This window comes from Pectinophora gossypiella, chromosome 1 (assembly GCF_024362695.1).
Source record: "Pectinophora gossypiella chromosome 1, ilPecGoss1.1, whole genome shotgun sequence".
NCBI lineage: Eukaryota > Metazoa > Arthropoda > Insecta > Lepidoptera > Gelechiidae > Pectinophora > Pectinophora gossypiella.
In genome coordinates this window covers 12,513,424-12,534,677 of record NC_065404.1, presented here as the reverse complement: position 1 = coordinate 12,534,677, position 21,254 = coordinate 12,513,424, and the positions used below count along the sequence as shown (strand labels likewise).

The window sequence follows — 21,254 nt, the reverse complement described above, 5'->3', positions numbered from 1 at the left end:
AAAAATAAACGAATGGCTGCATCGTAAACGTCATACTCAACACGTATTTGACGCGCGTAGGGTTTTTATTATAACATCAGTTGGTATAATAAGCCGTCCTGATTGACGGTCGAATGAGCCACACGATAAATAATAGCAGTGAGACAACTCTTTAGAAATGGTTTGTGGTTCACGCACACAGCCACAGTCATGCACACGCATATCTACATGTTAGATTAATGCACGTTTAATTTAATAGCTTTATTTCAGACTAAATAAGCGATTTAAGAATAGTTGATCATTTTAGGAGATACGGCTCACTGAGCTCACCACCTATCACGATGGCCTAACAGAAGGTTCGAAGAGGCGTGGGTTCACTTAGCTCATCTTGCGACGGATGTACCTCTGACTACCCCATTGGGATAAAGTCGTGAACTTATGTTAATGTAATGTTAAGAATAGTTACAAACAACACTATGCAGGTACACAAAAACGACTGCACTCTGCACATCTGCAAGAACGATCGGTGTGATTATGATTTATACGTGATCGACCATATCTATGTGTACCTCATCTTGTTATTGTTATAATTTGTTAATCTGTTACCTATTAAATTCGACGAATCTGCAGTACACGGTAAAACTTTTTAAGTTTGTTATGTACTGTACTACACGTGATAATCAACCATCAATCGTCTAAAACCAAGGTTAGGGATGTGGTAAAAGTTATTGCCGAACGCAAGTGGAGATGGGCGGGACACATTGCTCGAATGAGCAAGGAAAGATGGACCCGGAGATTGTTAGAGTGGCGCCCACGAGCATTCACAAGACCGAGAGGAAGACCACCAATGAGATGGAAGGACGACATTGTCCGGCACGCAGGATATGGCTGGATGTCGATAGCCCAGGATCGTCGGAAATGGAAAAACATGGAAGAGGCCTACGTCCAAAATTGGATATAAAATTAGGCTGATATAGATAGATAGACACGTGATAATGTACTTTGCAATTGTTTATGATAATAAAAAAACAACAATTTCCCTATTACTAAGTAACTTTATACAGAGCTTTGAGATGATTTTCATTAAAATATCCATTTAGGCATTTTCTGTTTTTCGACGTCAAAAATCCATGTGATATTTATTGTAAACTACTCGTAGACAGTATTTCATGTTATTATTCCATCTATACGTACCTACATAATTACTCGTACCGTTAGCCTATTGCTCGACTAAGTTGTCATACTGATGTAAATATACTGCAGACCGAGCCACAGCCAGGTGGTCCCCCATTACTATTGTAAACCAATTTTTGAACGCCATTTTAATTCCTGTCATTATGATTTAAAATGTAATTGTTGAGCTCATGACTGAATGGACGGGACGACTAGCGACTGTTGGTAATAAAAATAATATTTTTGAATGTTCCAATACGTCGTCAAACTTTTCTATCCATAGTCAAGTCAATTTTTTTTATTTAAATACGCTCTGGACATATTTTTTTAGGTAATCAAATGGAAATAAGCTTTTAAAGATTATTTTTTTAGTCATGGATAAATTGATTTGCATTTGTTATTTTCATTGTACTTATACATAAACTAGGTGACAACGTCGTAACTGGACTTACTCGACATTGCAAACGTCAAAAAAGCGTATTCCTCACATCATAAAGCTCAATAGGCCTCATAAAACTGTCCTAGGCAACGATCCAAGCAGTTAGTTCCAGCCGCAAAGTTAACATCTTGCCACTGGGGCCAGAGCAAACAGTCCGTCACACATACCTGGAGATGTAAATACTTGTAATGAAGCGTTATTGGAGCGATAATAAAGCTAAATTGATTAGCGGCTTGGTCCCGCGTCCACTCCTGCGCACAGGTACGCGCCACATTCCTGACCTCCCTCCCCCTCTCCGCACCCGGGCCCGGGAATGTTTGTCATAACGCTCGCAGGTGAGGGATTAATAAAAACTCTAATACAACCCACTGTCACACTAAAAAGTTCCCAAACTTGGTTTGTTATGACCCATTTCCTTTTATACTCTTTTTTTTGGCTTGGACATTTTTGGAATGGACGTTGAGTTGGTATGGATGAAACCTTCAATGTGGTAAACATCATTATGAAACATATTCATGTTAAACGCTGGGCTAGACGAGCTATTTGGAACAAAATATATATTATAGTGCTTTCTCAAAATTGGGTTAATTTGAAGAAATTAAATGTATATTTATACTACAGTATGTTTATGTAAAGATACTTATTTTGCATCAGATGTGATAAGATTAAAGGAATTAGATACCGTCGTTTTACCAGTTGGCTCCGTACCAGAACTACAAGTAACGTATGAAGTCCAATAGTCATTTACCTGGAACAAAAACAAATAAAACTTTATTACAAGTCATTAACGACAACCCTCAATATGAATGCTATATTTATAAAGCAAAACATGATTTATATGGTTTATCTAATAGGTACTTATATGCAAGTTATCTTCGTGAAAAAGTCGCCAGGAAACCCAGGTACTCGAGAAATGTATTTTCGGAGGTACGTGACCTAACCTAACCTAACATGTAATTGTATTTCCCGCGGGTTGGACCGGACCGGACCTGTCAAATCTCCATGTTAGGTAAGCGGACCCCGTGAATACGGAATAACGCAGGCACCTTTTAACGACTCGTGATTTTTGCCCAATTACCCACCCAATTAGAACACTGGATTTATACAGTATCCAATTTCATTAATGAATGTTTTGAATTATTATTATTAATAGCCCGCAACGTCTCACTGCAGGGAAAAAGCCTGTCTTCCCTTCTTCCACTCCTTATTATTATTATTTTAAGAATAAATTATAACATTTCATTTAATAAATCTAAATATACTCTAAGTAAATGGATCTGTGCACGCGCATCGCGCTTAGAGGCCAGGTGCAAATAGGCGGAAAATTAACATCACATCAGAGATGTCATTAAATTATGTTTTGGCCGCGCATCTTGAGCTCGTTTTATATCGAACAAGATGTAAGTACCTACATCTTCTCACTATATATGTGATGGTGATCTATCTTGGCTCTCGTTTAGGAAACGCCCAGATTTTTCGGTCTCGCCGGCGTCTCCCCGGTATTTTAATAAAGACAAATGTCGCCTAATGAGAAGCGAACAGTATCATTAGTCATGCGATTATTGAATAAACGTCCTTGTGTTATATTTATTTCCCAGCGCTTCACCCGTGAACATCATTTCATTGGTAAGCGGGAGGCTGCGTGGGCGCATCCGTACCTACCGGCCATAAATTTTAATACGGCCGGTAATAAAAATACAACTAACACATTTCCTACTCTTTGATTTGACCTGTTTACACAGATCAAAGCTGGGAGGAATAAAGTTTATCAAATCTTCCATCATAACTTTATTTGTAGAATTTATTATGGCCTAGTTTTTACGGTACATATGTTTATAATCACCAGCTGCACACGCTTCGTATTCAATACAAGACTATGATATCCATCGTGAACACAAAGTATGATAATAGTATGTATGATAGGCTAATGGGAACATAATGAGCGAGGTGCGGGCGTGCGAACAGCTGATAATTGCAAGTCAAGTGGATGACACATCGGTAGCTAATTGACAATTAATAAGCGGTGTTTGTAATAAGGCGCGATCGGATCGCAAATGAGTGCGGCGTAGAAATGTGCGGAAAGCGACCGCGGCGGCGGCGCGGGCGGCGGCGGTGGCGCGCGCGGCCGTGCGACCCTCGCGTGATGGCATCCCGCCTCATGAATGAACGCGATCGGACTTCCATTCAACCAGTTTGGTCGCGCACTGATTACCGCCTGCCCGTTTAATCTTATCTACTACACGGTTTCGTATCGGACCGCCACACGGACACCGGCGACAATCCGGCGAGCGGCGCTGTCCCACAAAAACTGCCCGTTGCCCGCCTCTGATGAGTTTCCTCTCTCCATTCACACCTTTTTACGAGTTTTTTCGTGAATGAAGTCGTGTTCGGGATAATTATTGAATTTCGACGATTCGTTACGAATATCGATGAGCCGGAAGCCTATCGGCGCGGGTGATTGCATCGGGTGATCAAATTCCGTCGTTCAGAAAGTAATTTTATGGTTTTTAAACTGAATTTTTAGTTCGATCGGAAATTACGTGTGCGGCAGGACGTCTCTTATAAAATAACCAATATTTCTCCTCATCATTGTGGGTAGCATTCATGTTAACAAATAGAACGTGTTATGTCATTTAGGCTGTCAACGCAGCATTGTTTTGTGGAAGTAGGGAAAATAAATGTTGTTATTGTAAGTTTGCTTAATCGCTCCAATAGTTATTCAGATCATGTAAATAGCAATTTCTATTGTAGCGAGTGTCCGTATAAACGTACGGGGACAAATTGTCGCCAATAACAGCAATTTAAAACGTCATATTAATTGTAGAGTACAGCGGCGCTGTGGATATTAGAGCGGCATTACAGAACGAATCAGTGGTAATAACGCAGGGGATCTAATTAAATTGCCGCCGATAATAATGGCACTCGGCTCCCCTCGCAGCCCCCTTCACATTTATTATTCCTGCCTGCAACACTGCCCGTACCTGGTCTGTCGAGTGCGCGGTCTACTCACAATGTTATCGTTAAAATTAAGACGTACTCAGTCCGCTCTCGCGGCGTGACGCGTAAACTGGAAATAAGTTTCTCGCAAAAGAGTTGCAAAATAACAAATGAATTTCTAGACGAGTTCAACGTTCTGCTGTACTGATAGAGTATCACAGGAAAAACAGTGATTGGATCGACAGGAAAACGAGAATCGATTTCCCTAATGTCGTCTCCCCGCGTCTCGCGTCGCGTCTACTATGTCGGATTGCAATTCACGGCAATTCAGACCCACACCTTTATATTGTTATATCTCCATTTCATTGGTCGCAAGGGACTACATCTGCCCCCCTCGCCCCGCGCCCGCCGCTCCCCACGTCCATTAGTGTTTTGTGAATGATTTAAAAGCTCTTTCGGATAACTACTCTGTAAGTGAGTAATTTAAGACTTACTCTTCCCGTTTTATCAGTGCTCCCTAAATTTAAGTGCACATTAAAACATTATACGCGGTGTATTGCTCCGAGGCAGCTGTTAGCAGAATGACTCACTTAGCGGAATGTAATTTTCTAATTCATTTCATTTCAGATAAATTGTTATACGTCTTTAGGAATACAATAAATGATAAAAGAGACGACAAATTTGAGGTAGAGCTCAGTAAATCAAATGCCTAGCGAAAAGAAGAAAACTATTTTAATTAAGAAAGAAATATTACGCTGAACCAAAGTATCCAATTCAATATTAAATTACGTTTGGGTCAAATATTCTCTCGGCTCAGAACATGGCGCCATAAAGTGTTGTAACGCGTCGCGATATAACGTGGTATGAACCAGTATAACGCAGTGAAAGCGGAAGAAAATCCGTCATCTCCCGCTCGTAAACAATGCGCACCGGTGTAGGTACAGGGAAATGAGAGTTATGGTAATACATGCGGGGATGGGGCGGTAATGATAAGATAACGCGGCCCGCCCGGAGATACGGCCCGTGGACGCTCGCGGCCTGCGCGCACACAAAACTTGTTTTTTATTTCTGAAAATTTACAAAACAAAAACAAGATTTTACACTTAGGCGTTTCACAGGATGGATGCGGCCTGTACGGTGAACGACCCGTCATTTGTAGCACAAGTTTTTGTTTCTCTGCATTTAAATTGTACAATTCCATCATTCGAAAAAATGCTTTCTAAATAACGTGTTCGAAACACTTAAATCCTAATTGTATTTAAAAACAAAACGATGCAATTGTCACAAATGTTTGTTTTCGTTAATTGCGATAAAGATAAAAATCTGGCTCATTCTATTCGTGTCGTTCGAGTGGGAATCCCCACGATTCGCATTGTCGTTTTGTCGTCAAATGATAGCTGTCAGCGCGTTTCAACAATGGAGTAGATTGGGGTAAATTGGCAGATAAAAATAATTCATCTATCTAAGAGTAGTTAACGAGCACCAGCGGGGTTCTCCCGTTCCCCCATCTGTTCGCTACAGACAGGGCGACGCCACTTACTATTATTATTGTAATCCCGAAACATAATTTATGAGTCAAATAAATTTTTTTTTCTTGTATTAAAAAGCAATCACAATTTATTCTGACTAGCTATCCGAGTTTAAATCCTTTTAGATTACAAGTTGTCGTTCGCAGGCTGATATCACCTTACGTAGTTATGTCTCGTTATATGAGCTACGTCAGGGGGCTAGCTTTGGGGGCTCAGTAACCATCTTGACACCAGGGTTGATGTCGCTCATTGATCCCAGAACCCACATGAGAAAAGAAGATAAGTTGTTGTAGGATAACATTATATTCCATCAGTTATAATATTAATAAATTATGTAAACAGACATTCCAAACTCGGTACCCTAATCTGCACTTTCAAAGCAAGCGTGGCTGCAAGATATATTCCCTTGTGGTTTTACACACCTCGACAGCTTACGACGAGTATGAGTTAGGTCTGTCTCTTATTAACTAAATATAAAATACTAATTATGCACTAGCAAAATTCATATTTCTTGAAAAAACATCGCAACAGCTCCCGGAGCGTGTATGTGCGCACGCGCAGGTCAGTTACTCGTATTGTTTTGATGAGCGGAAGCACAGGGCACGGAGTCACGGACACGCGTGGTTTAGTCGTATTTTAATATACTTACCTACATAAAATAATAGATAATTATTTACGCTTATTTTACAGAAAATTTTATTTTTACCAAGGATTTAATCGGACTGCCTTTTTTATTTTGACGTGACTTATTGTAGATTTGCCACAGATGGCATTAACTACTTGGCCGGACAAATGGGGTGCCCTGAAGGCTCTCCCCCGGTACAACGTTTAAGACAACAGGACAGGAACCTCGGCTCAGGGCGTCGTCTGAGAGGGAAAATATTTGAAAGAATTAATCGACCCTAGTGGGTCGATAGCGATAAGCGCTGATTGAGGGAAATCGGACTGGCATTAATGAATGTGTTTTAAGGAAATAAATGTTTCAATATTAAGTGTTTTTTAATGCTAGAGTAGAGATACTTATTATTAGTTATTGTCAATTAAAAGAACACGAAACATTATTTTCTTAAACTTTAAAAACGAAGTATATGTTTCCAATAAATACTAAGGAATTCAGATTGTGTTGGTACTTGAGTAATATTTTTTTAATACAAGTACGTTCTGTCTGACAATGTCCGATGGACATATTACAGGTGAGCTGTTAATCTGTCATTGTATATTAAAACCCTCATTACAACTTTGTTCTTATTCATACGAACTTGTTAATGGGTCGACTTTAACACGACAATTTAACGTCATTAATTTTACACGTCGCGCGGCCTACTCAAGATTACCACGTAATGGAACAAATTGTTGTACCGTTTTGTCTTCCAAGCTCTTGGACTAGAACTGCCCTTCACCACATTAGGCTTCATTATTTTATGTGTTGTATTTCATGTATTGCAAGCGATAGGTAAGCGATAAAGCCTGTAAAGCAGTCGTGTATCGTAGTAGGGTGTCTCCGGAAGATCGTGGTTGATAAGCCTCGTACGGAAACGCATTTCACGGCAGGAAGAATAGCAGGTAATTGTAGCACCACTCCACGAGTACAGCACCTTATACATTGGAAATAAAGGTCATTGTACAATCGCTTTCGTTAGTGTGTCTCGGTTGCTAATGCATGACAAACATAAAAAGACCCCTGAAGTTTCTATGCTTCGTAATTTAGGACGCGGCATGCAACTTTTCAATATGGAATACAAGATATTTAGGTATTTTTAACAAGTAAGAGTGAAATGTTGCGGCTCTTTTTAAAATTGCCAGTTATTTTGTAGGGTTTGTGTGTGATAAAACACGTTACGGATTTTCAGAATTAGGTATGTGTATCATAGTTGTACGCTACGGTAATAGAGACGCAACGAGCAGTTGTAATATACATTGCTTAATTAACTAAAATTAATGGCAGGAACTCACTGTTTGTGTTCTAGTACCTACAACTCAATAAAATTATCAACGCGGCATATTTTTTTAGTATTTCGACTGGTGGTTATACATATTTCTGTATTAAATACTTTGTGTTGCCTTCGTTTTAAAATACTACTTAATTACTTCTTTGAGTAATTAATATAGTCTGCTAATTATTATTAATACTATTAGGTACTTTAATTTTGTATCAATCGGCTTATTGTAGAAGTGTCTGGTGTAAAATTTAGTTCTCGGGAATTTCTGAGTAAAAAGGTAAACTGGAGAGTCCCAAGAACGGTTGGGGAATCCCAAAACCTATTTTGCACAAACAGGAAAAAACAAAATACAAAACAAAAGAGAAATAGAATGAGTACAATAGGCGGCCTTATTGCTAAGTAGCAATCTCGTCCAGGCAACCTTTAAGTATAGGAGATATTGAATATTATGTAATATAGCGTGATAGTGCAGCATGGGCATATTTGTACGTATAAAAATAAATACACTTTCGACTACATAACAATCATTAAATACTATGTTACTAATTGCATTTAATAAATATTGCAGTGACTAAATGTAACAGTAAATTAAAATCCGAATAAATTATAATGATTTTTTACGAAATAAAAAAAATACTTAAATATAAATTGAGGCAATTTAGTTAAAATTCGAATAAATTTCACGAATATTTTTGACAAAATAAAAAATAATACTTAAAATATAAATTGAGACAATTTAGTCTTTCATCGTTGACCTAGTGAACTCCGTTCCTCTCGTCACCCCAAGCTGGTAAAAATATTATGTAATTGATTGCACCGATGCGAGCTCATTTGGCTGATTGTATGGCGCTGGAATGGCGTATTTAACGTATGGGAACAACTCTCGGGGACTGCTGCCAATTTGGACGGCACCCTTCAAGGGTCCCGACCTCGAATGTTTTTATTGCGCCTCCATTATTTATTTTTATAATTCCTTAGCGCTGTATGTTTTCTTCAAGTAAATTTATATCAAATACTTTTTCGAACAATCAGGTGATTCAGGTTATAACGGCCTAGACAAACTAAGGATAATCTCACATAGTAATTTTCGATCAATCGGGAATCGAACCCGGACCTCCAGAACCTGAGCCCAATGCTTGAACCACTAGACACTAGTTGATTAGAGGTTAAGCTTGTGCCCCGCAGTAAGATACATAATGCCATTTAATGTTATATTTATTTTACAAAGTCAAAACTTAGTTTTGATCTACTGTGAAAAAATACGAATTTAATCTTACTTTTTTTGTTACTGTCTCCTTAATGACGCGTATATTCTTCGCAAATTGCATTCATTTGCGGACGTACAATCGGCGGTGGCGACCAAGTTAAAATTTTTGTGAAATGGAACGTTGCAATATGGCGGATATGAAGGGCCTCGTATTATCGTCGTGCAAATATCCCGCCCTGTAGATTAGATAACCTGAAGACATCACGACGTGGGAACTACCAAGAATGTGATGTAAACAACTGTTTTAATTGCAAACGTTTGTGTGCAAATTACACGCTCCCTCATATCTTCATAAAATCATCTGTAGAAAAATTCCACGAATTAATTTTAGTTGATAGAAATCTACTTTGTTCTTGCGTCATTTAATTAAATGGGTCTAGAAAAATGCGCGTGCACTGATAGATGTAATAGTTTACAGTAATAGTTTGTTGCAATGAAACTCACAATTTAAAGCGATGGGTAAACGTATGCGCATAATTTGATCACAACTGAGGGATTTGCAGGAAGCGCGCGTATCGGAATCCCGGATCGACCGGTATCTATGCAGATCTAAATTTAGGCGTAATCGCTTGTTTAATAATATATGCTGCCAGCACTCGGCCACTCTATTTAGCTACAGACGAGCTAAACTGTTCTGTGATATAGCGTGCAGCTTTTTTTTTTGGGAAGAGTCAACACGATTGTTGATAGCTTTTTCTCGTTGACCATTCTTTAATTTTCTCAATCTTTGGAGAATACTTATGACTGTCGTATGTCATGCATGTCACAGATGCTTCTAATTCTTAGGATTTCGTTCTCATGTGTGTATGTATGCTTCAAGTCGTAGTTCGGTTTCGCCAGCCACATCAGAGCCCACCACAACAACGACCCGGGATAGATATTTAGGAGTCGCCGTCATCGGATACGGTTTGGACGACATGATAATGACGTATGCTTCTAATATCATTTGGAATATAGTTGTTTGTACATGTTTGATGTCTTAACCTCCTGTCATCCAGATTTGCAGACACAATGTAGTTTAACTTCGGGCCTTAACACAACGTGACAAAATTTAATATCGCCTAAATGAGTCTATAGGACGTGGTTTTTTAATAATAATATTTAAAGACCATGTTTAAGGTTTGCTTGTCAGTAGGTCACGGATATCGTCAGTCGTCGCCAAGTAACAGATGGTGCTTTGTGTTTAGACAGAGATAAGCCATGCCTTTCCCGGCCATCAAGTAAACGATCACAGGCAAACGCACGTTACTAGTACTACTTCATTCAGATAAGTTTGCAGTAATGATTTTTTTTGGATCGTAGCAAATGGAATTCCAGTCTTTTTTCCCGGTGAGAAATAGGCGTGAGTTTATATATTTTTAAACTGTTGTTTTTTTTTACTATAATCCCTAATATTGGGTTTAAAACTTGCATACTCTATTGAGAGTTGAATACCAATGTATGGGAATTAAATATGTGTCATAACTTCGCTTTACTCGTCTTGGCGGGGGCACTTCTGTGCCCCCAGATAGGTATCATTGGCTAGAGTTCATGATGTTAGAACCAACATACTTACTACTTAATCATTATTAATTTCTGCGACGTGCATAGGACGATAAGCAATATGACACATTTATAAGTTCTGTCTTTGTACTAGCAATTTAACCGCAGGTATATATTTGTTTTATTATTAGGTACACAATATTTAATAATAATTCATTCATTGTATTTGCATACGATAATTGGGTTATCAACGATGATTCAGCTTAACTGCCGCGTAAACACATCATTGTCTTCGGCAAGTCTTCGCCGTTATAAAATTAATAACAACAATGACTCGGTTTAACGGATAAATCAAATTACTTCGCCCACTACGTCGTAACAATGATGCGGTATAAATATAGCTATTATTATAGCTCTTATAATATAGCGATTAGTAGAAGACAATGCGGTAGAAGAAGAGACGCGAGGCACAAAACTGTTGAAGTTGTCGGGTGATCAATCAACGATCATATCCCTCAGACACCCCCCCTCCTCTATCTTTGCCTTACACATAATTAATCACTGTATATAATTAAAATTCCCGATGACAAGGCCCGATCTGCGCAATATTCGTTAGACAAGTATAATAAAAGAATTCGCGCCCAGAAGAGTTAGATGACACATTTTGAGACCGAAACTTCTGTTCAATTGGTATTTAGAAAATTAATAACAGATGACTTTGGTTATTGAAACTTACCGAATAAAGAATCGAAAGATTTCAAGATACCTAAGTACTGGAAATTATTGTCTATAATTACCAGGGTAATCGACATATCGTAGTGACACGTTTTCATTGTTTGTACCTCGAGATACATCTTCAAAACATAAAGTTAATTTTCTCATCTTTTTTATTTAAAAGAAAACCTTACGCTACCCAAGTAAGTGCAAGATAAATATTTGACAAGTAACTTATTAAATTTGACTTATCCTGTAATAGAACTTAAAAAATATTTAATAGAAAATATTGAATCCAAAGACACTGAGAATGAACGCGAAGGTAATGTCGTCAGGTTAACACGTCATCAAAGAGCACAGAGGGGCAAGATAATACTAGATTTGAAGCGCCGCTGGTGTAATTACCTAGTGAGTCAGCACGGGCTTTGTTCAGCATAGGATCCGCCAACAAACTTGTTTTAATTAATTTCGTGTCTCGAACAAGCCTTCAGCTGATTGTTATCTACTTAGTTGCTGTTAACGCCGGTCGCCCTGATAATGAAGCAACATATTGTTCTAAACTAGACTTATGTCTTCACATATTAGTTAGACAGCACGTTCCACTGTTGAGCAGTATTTGTCTCAGTAAAAAGACAAACTTACAATAAGCTTTCAATCAGCAACTGGTTGATTTGATTTAGAATATAACATTACTTTATTACGGGTTAAATTAGCACTGCCAATTTTATTTTGACCAGTAAAATAATCAATTGCACCCGAAACAAATCTCCCATAATATAAGTCAAAGAAGCAATTTATATTTCTAATGACATTACATAGGATTAAAGGGATCTCATTTAAACACCTTGTATGAATCTGTGAGGTCTTCTTAATTTAACTGATTGCCAAACTAAAACTATTGGATTCCCTTCACCTTGTTTATGGTTTTATTGATTACATTAATCAACTTATAAATTGAAATGTCAATTACGTACTTATATGCTTGAAATAGTACGCGTACAGTAAGTTCGACTTATGAAGTATTATGTTAAGTAGTTCAAATTTCATTATAAGGATAACCCCTACTATTACTACCTAAACTAATTTTCCTCAGTGCCCTTTAAAGTCCTAATAATATTTGTTAATCATGATTAAATATCTGAATCTTAAACATTTCTAAAAAGGGCTAAATTTGAATTTCGTTTAGATATTTGGTAAAAAGACAGATTAATAATTTAAACAGATATACTTACTACTAGAGACTCTCATTGTCAATGTCCTTTCGTTGTGACCTTTGCAACATTATGAAATAATAATTCATGTGTTGGAAGCATGAATCAGCTAAATGTGTAATGTTATTGTCGTATGCAACTAACAACATTATTATTTAAATTATGTGTTAATATTGTGTTAGTCGAGCAATAATTAATTTTCCAATCATAAAGTGTCGTAAAAAACGTCCATACGAGAAGCAGCTCCTTGTTTGGACGTGTTGTTTGGCCCGCACGTTGCTATGGCAACCGGTGAAATATGGGCCCTGTCTTTACCTCGCTTATTGCCGTTATTAGCTAAGGATAGCTATTAATTTCAACCGTATTACAATACTACGTGTGCAATCGTATTGTTATCGTTAAATCTTTCGGTGTTATTGAACCGCAAGTTTTGCTGCACGAAATAGTTGGACTATTTAGATAAAACGTACTGCTTTAAAGCAAACGAAACAAAAAGAGTAGTTTTTTTTTTATTTCGTCATTATCCTAAACGTAATCAATCGGAATAAATCCATTGTTCGTTTGGAAATCCACAGTTTTAAAAGCTATATAAATAATAAATATATACATGGTAATGGTAGGTACACCGACAAACTGGGAGTTCTGACGGTATAGATTTTCTAACAGTTCCAAGACCCGTTGATTCCACATAATAACTTCGACGGCGATTAAGACAACACGTCGACGTTATAACAGTATGAAAGGCGGCTTTCAAAACAATAATTAGTACCAATTACGAAACGAAATTCTCTCCACAATCAAAGAGGATGACTGGCACAAGTTGAGTGGCCGCACGCGGTGAGGAATTAAGGGAACACCCTGACTCTCAGAATCACAACGGGCCAAGGTATACACTGTCCCTTTTGACTGATCTTCAATCACATCCAAACTTTTTTCATTCCTCAAAAGTCATTGGTTTTGTTTAATGCCAAATGTTTACCTAGACGTTAAATAACCCGAACAAAAGTCGTTACGTACTCGTATTTTGTAATTTATTTGTTTACGACCAATTCAACGTTTACGATGTTTTAAAAAATTAAATTATAATCGCTCATAATGGGTCATAATTTTAAAGCTACTTTTGTGCAACATTTCAAATACACTTTGTGCTCGTTAAAACATCACCTTTGCATTATTCGTGCCGTCACATATTTCCTTCGGAGAATTCTCTCTTAATAATTTAATGCTAGGTAAAATGTCATTCGAATGTCTCCAAATTCTTCAAACAATCATTAGTTTCCGTAGCCGTCCCGTCTTCCCCACAAGGCAAATAAACTGTGGGTGACTTTGTTTATTTTTGTATGAGAGTTGAATTGCTTCTTCCTGGAATAGTGGGTAACATGGGTAATCGTTCTGTAAATAGCACCGCTTAAATAAACGTAGGTATTAATAATCATAACATCGTATTCGAAATACTTATTTTAGTCATGGGTGAAGTCAGTACCTACTTGACATTGACTCAAACACGTTTACTTATTGTTATAAAGATGACGAAGATAGAGACAAAGCTGCCTTGAATGGTATTGTACGAGATTATAAAAATATGCACAAAGAGCCGCGAGAAGTTCTTTTCCGCCAAACGGATAAGTAGGTAGCTATAACCTGTAATCGAAACCGGTTTGGCCAATGTGGACTTACGGCCGGGGAGAGGGCATGCGATATCAAAGCAGGTGTTCCACTATGAGCCTACTGCCTCAATGAGAATTCCAACTCGATCCTTAAATGGTCTGACTGAGATTTAGTTTACAGTCTAACTATAATTTAAACGAACAGTAAACCGACGCAATTGGATTTAGCTCTGGCTTCAAACTGTTTAAAAGTTAATCCGAAAGAAATAATGTTGGAAGGAGAGGAAACTTTGGGTATTTGCGAAGTAGCTATCGCCAATGATTCTGCCATCAGCGTGTTCTGAAGATACTCGAAGAAGACGAGTTGGGGGCGGCGTGTTTATAACGTGTGTTTAATAATTTACCAGCGCCGGCGCGCGGTCCCTTACCGGCCTGTACGCTGAATAATGGATGCAAGAATAATATGAGCAGACTAGACAGTCTCCGTGTATTCAATACGAAAATGCATACGTCTACCCCATAAATTTAATATAAGCAATTTCATGTTATTGAATTCGGAATTTCTATGAAAGTGAAGGTTTGATAATAACGTCCATTCTTGACAGTAATCTTCTTATCGCAACAATCATATTTTATCTGAATACAGTCTAAATTGTTGCGTTTATAAGAGAAGCATGGGAATGGACACCTGTCGTACTCTGCATAGAAAAGTGTCTGGCCGTAGCATTAAGTGTGGAGGTATATAATTCGTGTGTAAAATGCCAAACAAAGAGATTTTTACCTCGTTCAAAATAAACTTTATCACTTATTGTTTTCACGGACAATTTACTGAACATTAAACACCTACAATTAGAGATAAGAGAGCTTTCTAAAATTCTATGGCAGCCGGCATAACCTGCTATATACAAGCTTTATTTGCATAGTAAGCGAGTTGTTTAGTTGCTATTTAAATATAAGGAACTAATGTGTAGGTAGAGAGTCAGCCGAGCGGAACTGGTTATGTTGTACTGTAATGTTCTCACTAAGTAAAATACTTAATGGTTACTTGTGTATCGCTTGACATACCACTTGTTTCTGAAATGTCTTCAAGTGAATCGTCATTAGTGTTGTCTTTGTATTTTAAATTATTATTATTACATTGTACAAATTGCTATTTTTGTTAGGGTCGTTTTGGAATTTTCAACTAAAAGAGTGACGGTGTCTGTTACTTTTATGATGCTAAGATTTTAGTACCAAATATTCTTAGCACCTGATTTTGAATGTTTACTGACTTGCTGAAGTTACAATTATTTTATTGTCTTATCTAAAGTTTAGTGAACTCTCTTTAAAGGTTGGCATGTTTCATGTTCTATGACTAAAGCTCACTAAGTCTTGGAATTATTTCTTATAAAATAAAGTAAAACCACTAGTTTTTAATAACGTGATGACTTTTGAAACTAACTTAAATAGCTAAAAACTTTTCACAAAATAACTCCGTACAGCTTTGTTCAGATTTGGTTCCAACCCTAATGGAGGATGTAACATTATATTTTGCATAGACTATCGGTGTTTGCATGAGGGTGCAGCAGTATGCGTTTAATTCGTTAATAAATCAGGCTGCAGGGTGGTGTGGGTTCATTAGACAGCTCGCCCCGAGCCTTCCGGGTACACTGCCCACTCCAGCTTCAGTTGCTTGATGAATTTCATTCGGCACTGCATGATGGATGCGTCCCTAATTTGATTCCCCGGTTACACAGGCTTCAATGGCTCCACTGCAGTGTCATGGTGCGTTGTCAATAAATAAACTTAATCGAATTAACGTCACTAAAAGTCTCACACAAATTGGATAAGTGGTTTTGTTTGGACTATATTATTGTTTGCACTAAACACTTTCTCGATAAGAGATACTTTAGTATTACCTAAAACTTCAATCAGACTGCATTCTCTTCGAGAACTATCAAGTCACTTTAAAATAAGCTGAATCTTAATGGAAGTTTTACGTGAAATAAGTAATTAATTGGCTCTCATAACTTGAGCTTATCGCTGGCATAAATTAAGGTAGATATTCGCGCGCCGGTGCCTCGGCCACGCACGTTCTGAAACTTTTAATTGCATTGAGCTCTATCACTGTCGGCGTCGTCAACAGTGCCAGTAATGAACGCCCTCTGAGATTCCACTCTTTTATCATCCCTATTAGCCTTATTATCATACTGCTTAACAAACTTATTCAACTCTTAGCTCACAACACTTCCTTTGTCAGTGACTCTGGCAATTTATTATACTTCGGTCTTAATTAAAACGGAAACATTTCTCACAGACGTATATATTTTTCTAGTAAATTCACCAACTCATAAAACAAACAATATGTAATAAAATTATATTTTTTCCAATTACAACTGTCACCGTGTATCCGTTGTGGCTTGCTTGCATAAACATAATACAAAAAATAGAGGCCAGGACCGGACGAGAGGACTCATTAATTTAGATGATTGTACAATTATCTAAATATAAGCGAAGCGGGACGCCCACGCCGGCGCGGGTGCGGGGCGGGGGGGTACTCCAACCCGAAAAGGAGGGAGGGGTGCGGGCACTCGTTTTTAATTAAACCAGCGATGAAATGAAGTGGTCCGTATAATATTGCTTAGACATGTTTTAAATTAATTTCAACCCGACTTATTACAAACAAATATAGTATACAATAATCACAGAAAGAAAAAAAATATCTGAATGAGGAACCTTCTTAAATTTTTGGATTCGGTCGGCTCTGTTCCGATTATATCCATAGAATCATTGTGTAGATTTGACAACGAATTACATAAACTGGGGCTTTTAATAATTGATTCCTTACGTCGAGTAATATTTGAAATTTGTTTACTCAATTCAATCTATTTCGGAAATTACTTATTCATACCTCCGCATAAAACAAATTATAAGTCATTCTGATGTATAAATTGGCTTAAGGATTCAATAACAATATGGTGAAACCCTCTGACGGAAGGCTCAGAAGGGTTGTTCTCCTCTCCTCTATTTGTTTTTCGTTAAAGCTTTAATTAAAAGTAGGTTTATTTTAAAGAAAATTGATGTTCAAAGTAAATAAATCCTTGATGGTTTAATTATCTCTTTGTAATTGAGTTTCACCTGACGATAAAATAATTAGCGTTGTGCTTGAAAGTTGCTTATTAATTAATATTTAGAAGAGTCGTTGTCTCTATACGAGATTATTTGTTACGAACTGGGTTGTAACCGTGGTTGGAGCCCCTTTCTGTTCCTCCTTCTTCTGCTGCCACATCCTTAGTAAACTTTAATTTTCTAGATAAGTAGCTACCTAGGTAGGTACCTAATTTCATTTTTTAATGATATTTTATTTTGATTCGAAGATTATTAAATCTCCTTTGACACCACGTTGCTTTAAACTTAGATAGGTACCTACTTCTTCAAGAAGTATTGAAGTATCATCCTTGACCACAATGTATCACTATTGTTCAACCAGCGAAAAAGAGTGTACTTTATTTTTATGAATAATGAGATTTATTTTGGGATGAATTTCAGTAGGTAAACACAAGCCGGTTGACAGGCGCGCACGTGGCCTCTCGCTCGCTCCGTCGCTAGGCACGCCGCTCACCGGCCAGACAACCATCTCCACCGAGCCAATGTTTCTATCACCACAAGCATAGTTATTATCATAACACGCTTCTGTAATAGTATACTACATGAATTACATCTGTTTACAAATATCCAGCATGGCAAATCGGTACCAGGTAAGTTTTCGGCGTATACCGGTCGCCCGACCGGCTCACATTATCCTCAACGGTTCTTCCAAATAGTTACCTAAAGGCTTTGTCCTTTTGGGTCTGTCAGCCACGCGTCCAGGCTCGGTGCCTCGCTAGGACCGCCCGGTCTCCGGACCGGCACGATGCACCAAACAAAAAAACTCAACAATAACAAAAAAACACAACCAACGTAGAACTTAAGAAACTTCACCGCAAACAGTCTCAGACCCTTTTAGTTCCAGGGAATAAAAGACAGAACACATAAAACTTCCTCTCGAAACTTTATAACAAAAACTGTATGGAGAACTTCGAAAAAAGTAGTAACGATTGCGGGGATCGACGACACCTCCCCTCGTGGCGTTTCGGTCGCGACTGAGCCACACGGTCGCCGGCGGGTGGCGGGGGGCGCCCCTCCCGCGCCGCAGCGGTATTATTTGATTAATTCGCCTCCCCCTTGTATACTCGGTGAGTCGTTACGGCGAACGACGTTAAGTTTTTAAATTTCAGTGAGAGGACCGCAACCTTCACCTACTCCTTAATACTTTAATTGAATTAATTAAGATCGACGGACGCGAACAAAGATTAGACGTTAATAAGCAAACTGAAGGATCCGTCTCGTTCTTGGTTAATTACGACGATCGTGGTACGCCCGCAGGAAAAAATCCAACTTGGAAATTAATGAGTGGTACCGAGAAACGTAAAATCCCGCTAATTGGAGTGCATTTGCATACTGAAGTAAAACAAAGTCGGAGTGAGTTATTTTGATGAAGTCAGATGCTTGCAAACGAGACGGGCTAACAATGCACCTTACTACATCAGAGAATATGCCGAGTGCGAAGGGTTTTTGTTCAACGATATTGTTATGCTTTTGTGAAACATAATTGGAAAGGCTTTAATATCATAATAAGTTATTATGATCAACAGCTTAGCTAAAAATAATACAAACATAATTCAGGTCATCCTACCTATAATTCCTATTATTTAATCTAATTAATGTTCTAAGCATCTAATTACCTAAAGTGACAATACCAATCAAATATAAACACAATCAAAACGAAATTTGAACACCACAAAATTATTCCTCTCCATAATTCAGCCGTTCCCGATTGAACCCCATTTCTTGACGTTCCCACGAGCGAAGACGACCCAATGACGAGTCCGCGACTAAACGACCGACTCGGAAAAGTAAAATATCTTTATAATAGGGTTCCAAAAAGGATTTTGTATCAGAGCGCGGCTGGCATTCACGACACAACAGCAAAAATCTCAGTCAACGTAGGCTGCCACAAACAAAATCATTTGCTCTAGTGTGCATCAGTATCTAGAACGCACACATACAAGCCGCGTCCAGGACCGTTCTATGAAGATACGATACTGTTCTGGTTGCATCATGACCAAGGTACAGGAAACTCGTTACAGGTCGAGCGCAGGTTACAAGGAAGAGGTCGGCCCATGGCCCATCGGCCCCAATTTCGACTTAATTCAATATTTCTAGATGAGCCATTATCAGGCTAATTCGGTTTAAGCCGATCGATCAAAGCTGCGCGAGCGCAGGTGTTCGGTTGTCTGTGCGCGTGCACTTCACCCCGTACTATGAGATTGACAGGGTTCTCGAAGGCTTTTGATTTAAGTAGTCTATAATAAACCTTCTTGATTCGACTCATAGAATTTCTCTAATTAACCCAAGACTAGTATCTGTAACGGCTTTAATTTACGATCAGTAGAAACTTATGTTCAGAATTTGTTTTTTTTTTACGTCTTTGTTATCTACAACAATATTCGCTTTCATTAAAATTACATTATTTTTTCTTGACAACTTTAGCTACAAAGAAAAAACATATCAATTTTCAGATATTATTTGTAGTAAGTATATTCAAAAATAAGTTCCATAATTACGATTTCAACATCAGATCTCGTGGTACGGGCTTAATATCTGTTCCTGGCCGCAGTGAGTCCGCTCTGAAATTAATCTTTGTTTAAAGTTAATGGGCCTTATTAATCACAGGCATTATGTCTAGATGAATATAATGTGGTAATCGGTGACTCAGCCGAAAGATATCGAGGCTTTTATTACGAAAACAAATGCACCGTTATACAACCTCCTCAAGAGATCTTCCTGCCAGTCCAATAACGTCTGTAACACAATGGAACAGAGCCTCTCTGAACTCACGGATTACTACAGCCAGATTAGAGTGACAGGTGAATGCGAGTGTTATTAATACCACACGTTTTAATTGGGTGCCTGAATGTTATTAGGATCGGATTTGGCCAGGAAGTTTTAATATTTAATAGCCTATTATGATACATTAAATGTTATTTAGTTCTCGTAAAATCTTTAATGAACTTCGTCTAGTCATAGCAGTGTAATTTGATTACGTTTCAAATTACTCAAGTGAAGTCATAAATTAATTTTATTAATGTTAAAATAAAAATAAAGATGTCGACAAACTTAATGGAGTAAATATTTGTTCAAGTCATTCATCACTTATTTGTCAGAAGTAAAGGTTAAGTAATCTATAAGATAGCCTTGTGGTTGCACTCCACATTAAGCATCTATTCTGTGCGGGTAACGTACGGTGACAACGAAACAAGGCTTCAAATTAAGGTGGTGGCACACTGCACCTCTGCAGTTAAGGGTGGGCCTTCGTCGGTCACAATGCGCCAAATGACGGCCGCCCGGTACGCAAATGAAGAATATTGTCGGTCGCTGTGAATGCTCCTTAATGACGCAGTCGCATCGCCTGCTAGAGACATCACCCACACTACATTTGCACGATTGTCAACTGTTAATTTGTAATCATTGTCTGCTATGGCAAGTCTCGAAGGCATAGTTGCTCTATGTGCTTTGAAATTGAAACATCGTTGTTCACTCGTTTTTGTGCTTGTTTCGAATCCCAGTAAGCTGATATTTTGCTACCTCTGTATTTAAATTACGTATCAATTTGAAATGTAAAAGGCCTGTATTGATAATATTCCTTAAAACATGGCATCATTGTATAATTAGATATGCTGTTGATAAATGTCATAAGATTTACTTTCATTTTACAACAGAGTTCGAGAAATAATAAGAATTCCAGGTACAGTTTAAAGCATGAATGCTCGACGGCAGTGTTTCATTCTAAATCGTGTCGTACGGTTCAGAATGTGACCATTCGTTATAAACCAGTGTGAGACAAACGGTTATTATAATGTACGTTATGAGGGCACTAAATGTCGAAAACCGTGAC

At 38.0% G+C, this 21,254-nt stretch overlaps 1 protein-coding gene across 3 annotated transcripts in view; it reads right to left on the bottom strand.

Moving 5' to 3' along the window:
• The window catches only part of LOC126366887 (LIM domain transcription factor LMO4), a 168,394-nt gene that overhangs the window by 85,133 nt on the left and 62,007 nt on the right, over nt 1-21,254 (bottom strand). Inside the window, exon 1 of one of the 3 annotated variants that reach the window (XM_050010263.1) lies at nt 18,086-18,387. The exons of the other annotated variants lie outside the window; for them this stretch is intronic. The gene's annotated coding sequence lies outside the window, so the exon portion shown is untranslated. Of the gene's footprint in view, nt 1-18,085; nt 18,388-21,254 lie in introns of those variants that run through there. 3 annotated transcript variants of the gene reach the window in all.